Raw genomic sequence first — 14,610 nt, 5'->3', positions numbered from 1 at the left:
AGAGCTCTCGCGATTTACGATTGTTATTACTGATACTATTTTCATATATTCATTCGTATAATGTTTCCACTCTTCTTTCGAAATAAGGCATTCATTTAGCGCTTCTGTACAACAGAAAGGCGCGGGCATCCATGGCAACACGTTTCTCTTACTTTTGCGAGTTTGGTCGGGAAACAATGTCAATGTTTGGTAGCATTTGTTTCTGTGAAAGTGCATTTTCCAGCATGAAGATTGTGAAGAATCGCTTCAGAAGCTGTCTTGTAGATTATTCTTCTTTACAGCTCTTTCGACTCGCAAAAACAGGAATGGATGTAGATATTCCAGTCCTTGTAAATTCTCATTTGTCACACTGAATAGATAGGCCTATGTAATATTTCAAATACATTTTTATTCTTTTCTTTTGTGGTATAATAATAATAATAATAATAATAATAATAATAATAATAATAATAATAATAATAATAATAATAATAATAATAATAATAATAATAATAATATATTATTATTATTATTATTATTATTATTATTATTATTATTATTATTATTATTATTATTATTATTATTATTATTATTATTATTATTATTATTATTATTAGCTGCGGCCCTCCACCTTACTAGTAAAGATGGTTATGGCCCTTAGGCTCATTAGAATTGGACACCACTGGTCTACAGGGTATAAACGTGGGACGTTAATTGAAAGATTTCGGATTCGTTAAGAAAAGAATTCTGATCTAGTCATTCCGGGTGGTTTAGCCAATAATTGCCCTGGAACTGTAGTGGCTAGGGGAGAGTGCTCACCTCCTGTTTTGAATCCATCTCCAGATGCATGGGTTTCCTGGTTCAAATCCAGCTCTTACTAAGTGCGCTTTGTGGTGGACAAACAGCATGTGCGTGGGTTTTCTCTGCGTTCTACGATTGCGTTGTTTATCATCGTCATTGTCTCTCTATTTCGGTTCACAATTGTGGATTGTTCATTTAAAAAAAAAGATAATCGCCATATTAATGTTGTTAGTATTTGAGAAAAACGAAAAAAATGGTTTCCAGGGACAATGGCGTGGTTCTGTGTTTTAGATCTCTTGAAGACTAGATACTGTGGTGAGAAACGGTCTATATTGAGAGTAGTTGATTTCGCATTATAATTTATGCAACCGCCAAATGCATCGGGAGGGTCCATCCTTCATAAGGTCAATGTTGGGAAGCAAAACACGAACACATATAAAAATTTAAAAAGTGAAATGGAATCTTTCGGTTTAACGTCCTACGTTTACGTTTAACGTTCCTACATTTACGTTTAACGTTCCTTCGTTTACGTTTATCGTTCCTACGTTTACGTTTAACGTTCCTACGTTTACGTTTAACGTTCCTCCGTTTACGTTTATCGTTCCTACGTTTACGTTTAACGTTCCTACGTTTACGTTTAACGTTCCTCCGTTTACGTTTATCGTTCCTACGTTTACGTTTAACGTTCCCTCGTTTAAGGTTAAGGGACGATTAAAACAAGTGAATGACGATGGAAAAATTGGTGGAATGAGAAAGTGGGAGTACCCGACAAAACCCACAAACACAATGTTGTCCACCACAAACTTACTTGACCCGGGATCAAACCAGAGACTGCAAGTACGAGAGCCAAGCAATCTACCACAGAGCCACCGTGCCTCCTATAAAAATTAAAGTTGTGTTAACCGAATCCAGAAATTTCTGACCCAAGAAGAAAGAGTTTTGGAAGACTATGTGGGTAAGAATCACAATCCACTCATACATGCTTGTTCCTTGACAATTACATGTAAAAACATTGTAAAAAGTGATTTAAATCTGGACTTCTTGATGGCTTTAACAAAATACTATCACAACCAATTCAACGATCTTGGAAATTTTACATTCAGAAACGTGCAAAATGATGATTATAAGTTACTAAGTGCTGTATCGAAACATCAAACATTTTTATATACATATATATTTCTGTCAACTTTTGGTCGTTGTGTGAAAACTGAATTCTTTCTAAATTTAGGTATGGAGAAGAATGGAAATAATTCGCTAATCAGAACATAAAACCAATAAGAAAAGAAGAACTGAGAGTTGAAAAGAGGGAAACCACTTAGTTATGACGTTATTGGACAGAGTTTGATTTGCACTTTCCGTCTACACTTTCCCGAATGTAAAATTTCCAAGATCGTTGAATTGGTTGTGATAGTATTTTGTTAAAGCCATCAAGAAGTCCAGACTTAAATCACTTTTTACAACGTTTTTACATGTAATTGCCAAGGAACAAGTGTATGAGTGGATTGTTATCCTTACACATAGTCTTTCGAAATCTCATTTCTTCTTGGGTCACAAATTACTGGATTCAGTTAACGTAGCTTTAATTTTTATAAGGGGCACCGTGATTCAGTGGTAGGGCGTTTACCTTTGGTACATAGGGTCCTTGGTTCAATCTCAGCTCTTGCCAAGTGAGCTTTATGGTAGACAGACACCTTGTGCGTGGGTTTTCTCGTAGTTCTTCCGTTTCCTCCCACTTTCTTCATTGCATTCATTTCTCATCATCATCGTCTCCTTTAGCCTAGCCGGCACAAGCATGGGACGTATAACTTAACGATTTCATTTCGTTTCATTTTAAAAAGCTATAGTTTAACACTTTGAACGCCATGCGCATCGCCGGTGATTCACAGTGGGTGTGCTTTGGGGGAGCCATTTGTATCATATGTGATTCGCAAGCTGTCCATCCTTGTTTTTGAAGCCATGCGAATCACCGGTGAAGCACAAGCACATAAGTTTTAAACAGTGAAATAAATTCTCAGGCCTCAGCATGGTTTCCGAATTCCAACAGTTTTTTTTCTTTTTTTTTCAGAAATTATTTTATCATTTTGATATATTTTCCTCCAATAAAAATAAGCCCACCACTCACCTTACCCAATTTCGCTCTGGCAGTCAACGTGTTAACATGGAATCAGAACTATCGTAACAAGTTCAAACTTTTACTACCACGAATTGAACCCGGAACCCAAAAAATCGCTCTCGTTACGCAATAGATCAGTGAGTAGGGCATGATTGTAGAACGTGGTAAAAGGTATATTGGAAGGTTAAAGAGGGAGAGGAGGAGGAAGAACACGGTTGCAATTAATGTAAGCTAATAAAAATTGTGTCAAAAAGGAGAGAGATTAGCCAAGGGCGCAAGAGTAAGGAAACCTGTTACTTTGCATCAAGTGACCTCACAGTGACCATGTAATGAATACAAGAAGATAAAAGGCATACATATACATTTAGCATACATACGTATACATATATAAAATACATATACACATGTAAACAAACACATATGCTTATATAATATTGGTTCGTGACAAGGACGTATCACGATCCCTGCCCTACAACACATGTCATATCAATGTCTCCTTTTTCCACGAATAGGATGAATGTATAGAAACCAATCCCGCTTTTACACCTTAAACCGTTACACGTGGCAAAGAGAAAAATTTCACCACGTGCGTATTATACGCGTATGCGTGTGTGTGTGTGTGTGAAGTTGCGTATCACTTGATTCTCAGAGGAGGATGTTACGTCATATATTAAATTGTTGTCCTTCTATGTGTGTATTTTTCTTTCTCTTTCAATTTTTTTCTGCCCTTCACCTCACTTGCTCCCACCGTCCCCCTCCCGTGCGTTACACACATCTCTGTACTGTACACATGTTTCTTCAAAAAAAGAGAGAGAGAGAAAAGGTTAGAACTTTTCGTAAAAGTAAAAATGTGCAGTGCGGAAGATGAAAGCATTTATACAAAACGAACGCAAACACTTTTTCTTATTCAATGACCTGTTTCTCTGCTATTATCATGTCCTCAATTAAAGAAAGACAGAAATCAAAACATCAGTTAGGATTATTTTCTGTTCTTCCTTTTAGGAAAACACCTTTCTTGCAACTTAGAAAATAAAATGGTTACTATTTTGAGTATTTTTAAGCAGTGGCGGTTCTACAAGGTAAAAACTGGGAGGGGGGAGCAACCAAAACCTAGCCTATGACAGGTATATCATGAGTTTACTATAAACTATCAAAAATATGTAAATAATAGCTTAAATTAATTTTGTCACTCAAAAAACTTGTAGTTCAGGCTCCCTTGGCCCTGGGTTAAATCCGCCACTGTTTTTAAGTCCTTTTTGTAAACATGAAAAAGTATAATTAAGTCTTTAGTTTAGCGTCCCACTCCTATGCCCTTCAGGGCTCATACGAAATGAAATGAAATCTTTCAGTGTAACGTTTCTACGTTTACGTTTTACGTTCCTACGTTTACGTTTAATGTTCCTACGTTTTGGGCTAAGGGGGCAAGGATGATTAAGGCAAGTGAATGATGATGGAGCAATTGGTGGAATGAAAAAGTTGGAGGAAATGGGAGTACCCCAAGGAAACTCATGGATACAATGTTGTCACCACAAGTATACTTAGTTGGGGCTGAACCAGGAACTTCAAGCATCAGAGATGATCGCTGTACCATTGAGCCACAGTGTCGTTCAGGCTGAAAAAGACAAATGATCGCCGAACGGAAATGTTCATAAAATGATAGGTGGAATGGGAAGGTAAAAGGAAACGGGAAAACTCACGATAAAACCTATGAACACACCTATGAACATGTTATTCTCTACAAATTCGCATGTTCTGGGATCAAACAAGGGACCTCTAGCACTAGAGATGAGCGCTGTATCCAAGGATGTTATAAAGTAGAGGACCTCCCTATATCACAAAATCTTGAAGGCATACGTCACAGTTTTTTCCACTCCCACTCTGCTCACTCCGCCCAATAAGATGGCAATGTTTTGAGCCAACATTCATTGCGGAAACGAAAAGTAGCCAATCAGACGATGGCAGTAACGCGAGTAGCGAATCACACGTGCCGATGCTCAGTTATTTTTTGGCTTCATTGAGTATATAGGATGAATATACATATAGCCAAAAAAATAACTGAGTATCGGTAAGTGTGATTGGCTCCTTTCGTATATATATATATATTTCACAGTTTGGGACCAGTTCTGAAGCAACCTTTTCAGTACCGACAAGGATTGGACATGGGAGGCACAAAAGTTACCTTCTTGGAATCTGTGTCCCATAAGCTTTTCAACGATGTATCGTTCATATCTCTGTGATAGTTAGAGGTGTCGCTAGGGCTGTAAATGTCAAAAATATACAGGGTTTCCCATAGTGAACCATTGGAGGGATTCAACATTTGAATACCCTGTATCTCGGAAACGAAGCGGCATCGGATCCATGTTTACCGGTATAGAAAAAGTTTTACTTATTTGGATGTCCGCTATCACCTCGTAACTTTCGGCCATGAATTTGTATTACACCCTGTATATACAGGACTATTCTCGTAGGTACGATGTTCCGAATTTTTTTCTCCCTTGCTATCGTATCTTCGCCTTTATTTTTTATATGATTGTTCCAGATGTCTGCCGTACATGTGATGTTATTTTTTCGACATACGACAAATAACAGTGTTGCCAGCGTCCCACAATTTTCAAGTAATATGTTTGTCTTTTATAAGAAAATATACATTGAAAAATGCTAAATTCAATATCCCTCCCATTTACCACTCATAAGCCCAATGGACATACAGAGGGCATCACTAATTAGTATGTTCATTTATCTTTCTTGATACCATTTTTTATGCTTGTAGCTCCTTTGAGGCAAGGGTTTCCCCAAATGTTAAAGGGAGGACGAATTTTTCCCCACTAGCCTTCCACTGCGAGACCCTCGATGTGAATAAAATTAACACCGTTAGAATGTTTCATCTTTCCTGAAGAGATAGACACCTAAATCATCTCTCTAGATAAATAAGAAGCCGAGCTACCATGTCCCTTTTCAGGACCCAAAATATATATGAGACGGGATTTACAGTTTCTAGCGGGATCCGAATCAACTACTTGGATTTGTATTCGAAGCAGGAATCCCTCAAAGGAATTGGGAGTTGAACCCGGGACTACACCTTGAAAGTACTCGCGTAAGCCACTCGGCTACGATGGGACACTCCATGTCTCAAATAGCAAATGTTAGTATTCGGGTTCGTATCCGAGACTAGCACTAGAAATCGAACATGAAATTAATTATTTTTGGTTTAATGTGCCACGATGATGTACTTTAGGCTAAAGGAGATGGATAATTAGGAGCCTGCCTTACTAAAAATAATACAAAATTTACCATTTTTCTTTTGCCTGTTTATTCATAAGTGAAAGGAGATAATGAAATGCAACTTACTGCAATCTGAGATAATGTTATTCTACAATAGAAAATATGAACCTGAAGAATGTTTAGTGTTGCCATACATAGAAATTATAGTGTTGCCAGAATAATATTTCCCTCAAAATGTAAGTTAAGACAGCGACTAGAGGAACGAACTCAACTGCATTTGATTACGTATCACGTTGTTTTGATATCCTGTGAACTAGTTTTTAAATAGCATTATTATTAAATTTTAATAATTGTATATTAAAACTATTTTGTTTATTACAAACTAAATACAATTATTATTTAAAATGTAGTTCACAGGATTTCAAGGAACATGATATATAATCAAATGCAGTTGAATTCATTTCTCTAGTCTATGAGTTAATTTAGATTTTGTGGGAAATGTTATTCTGGCAATACTGTAATTTCTTTTGGATAGCAACACTGAAAATTCTTCAGATTCATATTTTCTGATGTAGAATAACATTATTTATGATTGTAGCAAGTTTCATTTCATTATCTCCTTTCACTTAGGAAAAATAAGCAAAAGAAAAATGGTAAATTTTGTATTATTTTTAGTAAGTCAGGCTCTTAACCAAAGTCATTGATTGTGAAATTAAATATTTGTGTTCTCCCACCGAAAACGGAACCCAGGACAACGTACAATAAAGCCACGCGCCATAGCCACTAAAGTAGCAAGGAGAGTACACTAGGAATCGAACTCCGGACCACTCGCGCAGTAAGTGCACGGGTTAGCAACTTCGCCACGTGAAAAACCGAGATGCGTAAATAAAGTACCACGCTAACAAGGTGACAACTATTTGTGACAATGTATGAGTGTGTGGGATTGTGTGAAAGTGAGCAGCTAAGAAAAGTAAGAACCTCAATTGAGTTGTTTACGATGCGTATGAGATAATTGTTTACCGTTACTGTTGTCTTCCGTACAGAGTACGTGTACATGTTACATAACATATGTCTCAAAGAGCAAAGACCACAGCGAAACCAATTCGACAACCGTATCACATAAATGCTTGGTCTTCCTAAGCGCTTGTGTTGACAAAGCAATTCTCAAAACATAAAAGGCACAAGAGTTGGTTTATAAATAATACGAAGTGTTTTTTCGGAGGAAATTAAACTGTCCGTGCTAGGTTACGGTGCTTTCAATTTTGTGATATGTGGTCAGGACATTTCCAATCGCCATTATTTCTGGCTTTCTAGATCGTAGCTCATTACCTCTTAATATAATTGTTTGATTGATTGAGAATGTCTTCTCAGTGCCGAAACTATATTAGACGAAACTCACCCTAGTAGCAGAGACAAATTGCACATCGCTTGCCGTAAGCTTGAATTTGCAAGTCGTCCAAACGTACGTCCAGCTTGATTGGAAAGCGTGCAAGCATGTCGGAAACTGGATTCCAGTAACGAAGTTACATGGGAGCAACCTTGAATTTAGTGTTTCATTCAAGCTTGACGCGGTGGAAAGTCATTAGCCAATGAACGGCCAGTGATGCTATGACGCTCTGTGAAGAATCTAAAGCATCGCTTGCAAGTACAACAAAAGGCAGATGGTATGAAAGCATGCATTTCAAGTGCAAGCGTAGAGAAAGCCAAAATCCAAGCAAGGGTCAACTGGCCGAAAACTTTCTTATGACTTGAGCACTATTTAAAGTATGAAATGAAGAATCAAATGAAATCTTTCAGTTTAACGTCCCACGATTATGCTTTTTAGGCTAAGAGAGACAATGATTAAGGTAAGTGAATGATGATGGAAGAATTGGTGGAATGAAAATGCGAGGGAAAACAGGAGTAACCAATAGAAAATCCACAGATAACAATATTGTCTACCACAAACTTACTTGGCCGGAGATCGAACCAGGAACCTCACTCAACAGAGGACCGCACTCTACCACTGGGCCACCTTGTTCCCCCTTATTTAAAAGTAGGATTCTAACATAGTCTATACTTTATACTGTTCGGTGCTTATTCTTTTAGGATAAAGGAAGCAAACGACTAAATAATGGAATTATGATGGGATTTATGGGAGGAGAATATGGGAGGAGATGGGAGAAAAACTTCGAAAAAATCCACAGAAATGATGTCCACCGTAAGTTTTCAATGACATGAAGTTCATGCCTTGCTCTAGAGGTAAACTGTAACACCGTGAAACCTTGTGCATACTGCTAAGTTTGAAAACGAAATGAAATAAAATTTTTAACATTCCACGATTATAGCCGTTAGTCTAAGGGAGACGATGGCTAAAGTAGATTAATGATAATGGAAGAATTGATGAAATGGGAAAGTGGGAGGAAACAGGAACCCACCCCGACAAAACCCACTAGCACGATGTTGTCCACCATAAACTTGCTTGGACGGGGATCGAACCAGGGACCTCTTGCACCAGAAGTATGCTCTCTACCACTGAGCCACCTGCTAGGTTTGTATCCGAGTAAAATGCTATTAGATACTAGGAATCAAACCTAGAACCACGCACAAATGAGACATGTTCATTAACCACTTCGCTATTACATGGGCACTCTATTTAATAACACTAGTTAACAAATTTAAACTTTTTGTTTGTTACATGAGAAAAATCACCTGATCTTAAAGGAACTTTTTGCGCTGAATTCGAATATGCACTCGGTTTCTCTCCATCACGTACAGTTTTCCCGTAACAGAGGGATTTTCTGGAAATTCCCTCAAAAATTTCCCTTTTTCAGATATTTTATTCCCCTAGCTCCTGTCCCCTTACATATAGTAACAGAAATTATACCTAAGTATACCTTGATTTATATTTAATAAACCCTAAAAGTTTCGTAAAAATCGCTTTGTTCTTTCTAGAGAAATAAATATATTTGTATGTATACTGTGTGCACTGTTTATTGCACCTGATAGTAATGCTTTCAGATCTCCTGAGTTGGGGTAAAAACGATTTGCTTTATTACTACAAACACCGACATAAAAATGAATATTTACAATAGTCAACAACACACTTGTATTGCTCTCTGTAAATTAGAAACGTGTATAAAAATAGAATGTACTTCCAAAGTATATTTTTTTAAACGTACAGTATATCTATATCTTAATACATATATATACAATTCTCCAAGTTTTTTCGTTTTGTTCATGAAATGGTTATCAATATTTGTTATCAAATGTAACAGAATGCAAAAGAAAGAAAGAATGGAATACAGACTCATTGTTGACAACAATGAACTAATGCAGTCTGAATTTTCCACTACGGTATCGTTTTCCCCCTCCCCCCGCGCATTTCTTTCTTTCTTGTGTTCTTGACACTTGGTAAGGGAGTTTTGTACATTTTTATATTGACGTGTTGTTTAACACTACTTCACTTTCAAAGTTGTCTTTGCTGCTAAGAGTGCTTTCATGTTTGATCTTAACGGCATTATACCCAACTAAGACCAGAAGTTTAGTTTGTGATCAGTACAATGGCGTCAAGAGGACGGCGTTCGTATATTAACTCACCAAATAGTTTTTGTTATGTGTGTGGCCAGTTTGTAGTTAAAGGACAGTGTAGATCCATTACGCCATCGGTGAAACTAGCATATTATATATATTTCGGATGTCGTGTGGGAGATCAGGACAAAACTTGGGCACCCAACATAATTTGTGCGTCGTGCTACGTCACTTTACTTGCATGGGCCAAAGGGAAACGGATGTTCATGAAATTTGCTGTACCAATGGTGTGGAGAGAACCCACCAACCATCTGGATGATTGTTATTTTTGTCTCATAGTAGTTAAGGGACATTCTAAAAAAAAACCAAATACACAATAAGTTATCCCAACGTTAAATCCGCAATTAGACCTATTCCGCACGGGGATGAACTTCCACTTCCCGAGCCCCCTACCAACTGGGAAGAGATATGACCAAAAGACTCTGATGATGATCATGACCTTGATTAACCATCGACATCAACATGTACATCCAAGGATCCAACGTTCATCCCTGACTGTGTTCGCGAGCCACATTTCATCCGGCAATGTGAACTTAATGACCTAGTCCGTGATTTGCACCTGACAAAACAAGAGGCGGAACTTCTGGGATCAAGGCTCCAGCAGCGGAACTTATTGGATGCAAAACGAACATATCAGTGTACAGGAAAAAGCATGTTCAATTTTCAAGCTATTTCTCAATGCAAGATAATGTGTGCGTATGTACGGATATAAATGGGTTGATGGCGGAGCTAAGAATTCCTTACGTTCCAGAAGAATGGAGGTTATTTATCGACGCGTCAAAAGTCAGCCTTAAAGCTGTCCTTTTACATAATGGAAATAAAAAAACCTTCTATACCACTTGCGCACTCAGTGAAGATTAAGGAATCCTATGACACCATGTCAACTTTGCAAAATCTTATAAATTACAAGGACCATTGTTGGCAAATATGTTGTGATCTCAAGGTAGTTCGTATTTTATTAGAACTGCAGTGCGGTTACACGAAGTACCAATGTTTTTTATGTTTATGGGATAGCCGAGCTGATGACAAACATTATGAAGTGAAGGAATGGGAACCTAGAGTGAATTACGTACCTGGAGAATGCAACGTCAAATACGCTCCTTTGGTAGATCCTAATAAGATATTACTACCGCCACTTCATATCAAGTTAGGACTTATGAAAAACTTTGTCAAAGCCATGGACACATCTGGTGAAGGTTTCAAGTATTTGCGAGATAAGTTCCCTAACCTGAGTGATGCTAAGATTTCAGCGGGAGTGTTTATTGGTCCCCAAATTAGGAAATTAATGCTTGATGATAGCTTTGACAGCAAGTTAAACAGTGCTGAGCTAGCTGCCTGGACAGCATTTAAGTGTGTTGTGCGCAACTTTCTGGGCAATAACAAAGCTGAGAGTTACACAGAAATCGTACAGGACATGATACAGAAACACAAAGAGTTGGGTTGTAGGATGTCTTTAAAAATCCACTTTTTGCACTCCCACCTCAGCTTCTTTCCTGCTAACCTAGGTGCTCTCAGCGACGAACAGGGGGAAAGATTCCACCAAGATATAATGGCAATGGAGAAAAGGTACCAGGGACGATGGGATCCTTCAATGATGGGGGACTATTGTTGGGGTCTTGTAAGAGAATGCAACATTTCTTACAAAAGAAGGAAGTAGTGTACGTTTTTGTAACCCAATGGAAGTTTCATATATTGTGATAGTTTTGATTGTCTTTTCATGACCTTTTGGTACTTGTATTATTGTTTATTGTAAATTGTCACACTTCTAAATTATATTGTATTATATTTTATATATGTGTTTGTGGTAATAAAGCAAAACGTTTTACCTCAACTTAAGAGATCTGAAAGCATTACTATAAGGTGCAATAAACAGTACACACAGTATACATACAAATATATTTATTTCTCTAGAAAGAATAAAGCGATTATTACGAAACTTGGAGGGTTTGTTAAATATGAATCAAAGTATACTTAGGTAGAATTTCTATGTTAGTATATGCAAGGGGACAAGATCTTGGGGTGTAAAATAAACGAAAAGGGAAATTTTTTAGGGATTTTCCCGAAAATCCCTCTCTTACGGGAAAATCGTACGTGATGGAGAAAAACCGAGTGCATATTCGAATTCAGCGCAAAAAGTTCCTTTAAGAACAGGTATTTCCTTTTATGTAACAAAACCTTTGTTAACTAGTGTAATTCAAGAAGCTATGATGAGGGGTCAATAGCAATAATTCTGTTCTCATCGAGGATCAAACCTAAGGATACGAGTACCGGATGCATTATTGCTAACAATTCAGTCACGGCAATCACGTTTAAAAACGAGGTGAGCCGGTTTCAATGTTGATCGCTTTAGAGCGAAAAGCAGTTTTCTGCAATTGCGTAAGAGACCCTATCACGCCGAAATTAAAATACCTTTAATTTTATAGTAATTATGTGATATCTTCAAATAGATAAAAGATAATCGAAAAGTGGAACAAGAGCACCCTCGACAACATTATTTCACATCAGATACCGTTATCACGATTCACTTATCTGCTTTCGATTTCCAACCATTTAGAAAATCGGTATTTATTTTCGCGTTTCTAGACAGCTGAAAACGGAAAGCCACTAGGTGACTTGTGATGGTGTCACGTTAGAAGGGCCCGGACAAAAGGGCGAGGACAAAAAGGCCCGAGTCAAAACGGCCCCGCATCAAAAGGGGCCTGGTCATACGGGCCCGAGTCAAAAGGGCTCTGCGTCAAAAGGGCCCCGGTCATAAGGGCCCGAGTCAAAAGGGCCCTACGTCAAAAGGGCCCCACGTCAAAAGGGCCCGGGTCAAAAGGGCCCCGCGTCAAAAGGGCCCCGGTCATAAGGGCCCGAGTCAAAAGAGCCCCAGGTCAAAAGGGCCTCGCGACAAAAGGGCCTCAGTCAAAAGGGCCCCGCGACAAATGGGTCCGAGTCAAAAGGGCCTTGCGTCCAATGATGCTGGGTCAAAAGGGTCCCCGGCAAAAGGGCGGGAGTCAAAAAGGCCATGAGCCAAAAGGGACCCCGAGTCAAAAGGACCCCGCGATCAAAGGGCCTCACATCAAAAAAGCCTGAGATATAGCGTGAAAGGCATGAGAAATATAAAAATGCTTATTAGATTAAAAGTATTCAGTGGACACCACCTGCTTTGTTTTGAAAGGACGTACATGTGGATCTGTATACAGTGTTAGTCAAAGTTATTACGACAGCCCAGTTACGATTCATGTGAACAGAGAAAAGTATTGATCAGTGCCGTGTCATGGTGCCGGTGAGCGGGGCAACGACCCTGGCTGCCGAAGTAAGGTTTCGCAAAATTCGGGAGTAAGAAATAAAAGGAAAGAAGGAAAGAAAGTGGAAGAGGAAAAATTACTTGGAATATTTTAGATCAATAGCAGATAGTGTTACTCGTGTTAGGAAAATCTAAGTACTCCCAACAACAAAAGTCTCTCCACCCTAAGTGCTCTAATTCCATAACTTGGGGTCCAGGTAATTTGCAGTTGTGAGAACGCCTGGACAGATGCAACCCAATTTACACGTAACTTTTCTCGGCACTGACAACGGTAGCACTGAATCCAGTCTTTATGCAAGTAAAATTGTGAGTAGATGACGCACGAAACATTTCTCCATTCTGAGATGAACCTCTCTGGTTTAGAGCGTGTTGTCCAATGAACATCATATGTTAATCTCAATATTGTTCTGTATGTAATGTATTATTTCACTATATACTGTATATTCAAAGAAATAAAAACACTGATCACACATAAATCAGAAAATGCTTGAAAGTAGACGAAAATATGAAATCTAGAACAACTGCTGGAAATAAGTTAGTAAATGATTGCATTCATTAAGAGACCTTATCCAATTCTCCTCATTCCAATATTTTTTTCTTTCTGGAGGAGAGAAAATCTTGGTTGTCTCACTGAGTATGTACTGAAATTGAAATTGAAACATTTGAAAAAGTTAGAAAATGACCGGGATTTGAACGCGGGTCCGCCGAATATAAGTTCAATGCGCTAAAAACTTACCCACTCGTCACTTCATCTTCCGCCTAAACTATTAGCTAGTTAAAAGCATTGCATGTAAGACTATACACAAAATACTCGTACTAATACTCGTATAAGAAGATGTTCCTTATGAGTGTCACAATGACTTACTCGAGGTTTCCTCTTTTAACTCAAAAACAAGTGATATAAACCTTCGTCAATGAGGAAAATATCGCGAAGCGTTCTTCAAGATGAGGCTACCTCATTGTTTTTAACTGGTCCCGATTTATATTACTGCAATTCTTCCTCACTGTGACTTCTAATTTCTAAAGAAGAAAAGCCGGCAGACATTATTTTCGCATTCTTTGAATTGAATCAACACGTGTAGAAATAGTGTGTGCTATGTTTATGTAACATAGCTACTAGTTAATTTTGTTATCTTTGTATCAAGTATGAAAGCAGAGAACTGCCATTTCAGTGACTCGGGTTCGAATCCCAGAGTGACAGTTATTTTTTCTTTATTCGAAGGTATTGTTTATGTAATTGATATTGTAATTATGTTATTATTATTAGTATTTATTATTACTATTATTATTATTATTATTATTATTATTATTATTATTATTATTATTATTATTATTATTATTTTGCGTATAACTGTATGAATTTCGATGGCAACTGTCGCCGAATATTAAAAAGTAAATATGGTATGCGCGTAACTTTATCATAAAATTATATGGCGCAACGAATTTTATCTTATCGTAAACGGTTATCGTCGAATATACACGGTTAAAGGAGCACTCTCTTGATCAAATTAATAGAAGTTGCTAGACAAGTATTGACCACCGGCAGAAAAAAATACAGAGTAACTGCAAGTCGAGTACGTACTATTGTACAGGAGTATACTCAAAGACCTTTAGAGAACTATCTTTGTGGCTTGGT

The sequence above is a fragment of the Thermobia domestica genome, chromosome 14, assembly GCF_964235325.1.
Source record: "Thermobia domestica chromosome 14, izTheDome1.hap1.1, whole genome shotgun sequence".
Lineage (NCBI taxonomy): Eukaryota > Metazoa > Arthropoda > Insecta > Zygentoma > Lepismatidae > Thermobia > Thermobia domestica.
This window is presented reverse-complemented; position numbering follows the sequence as displayed.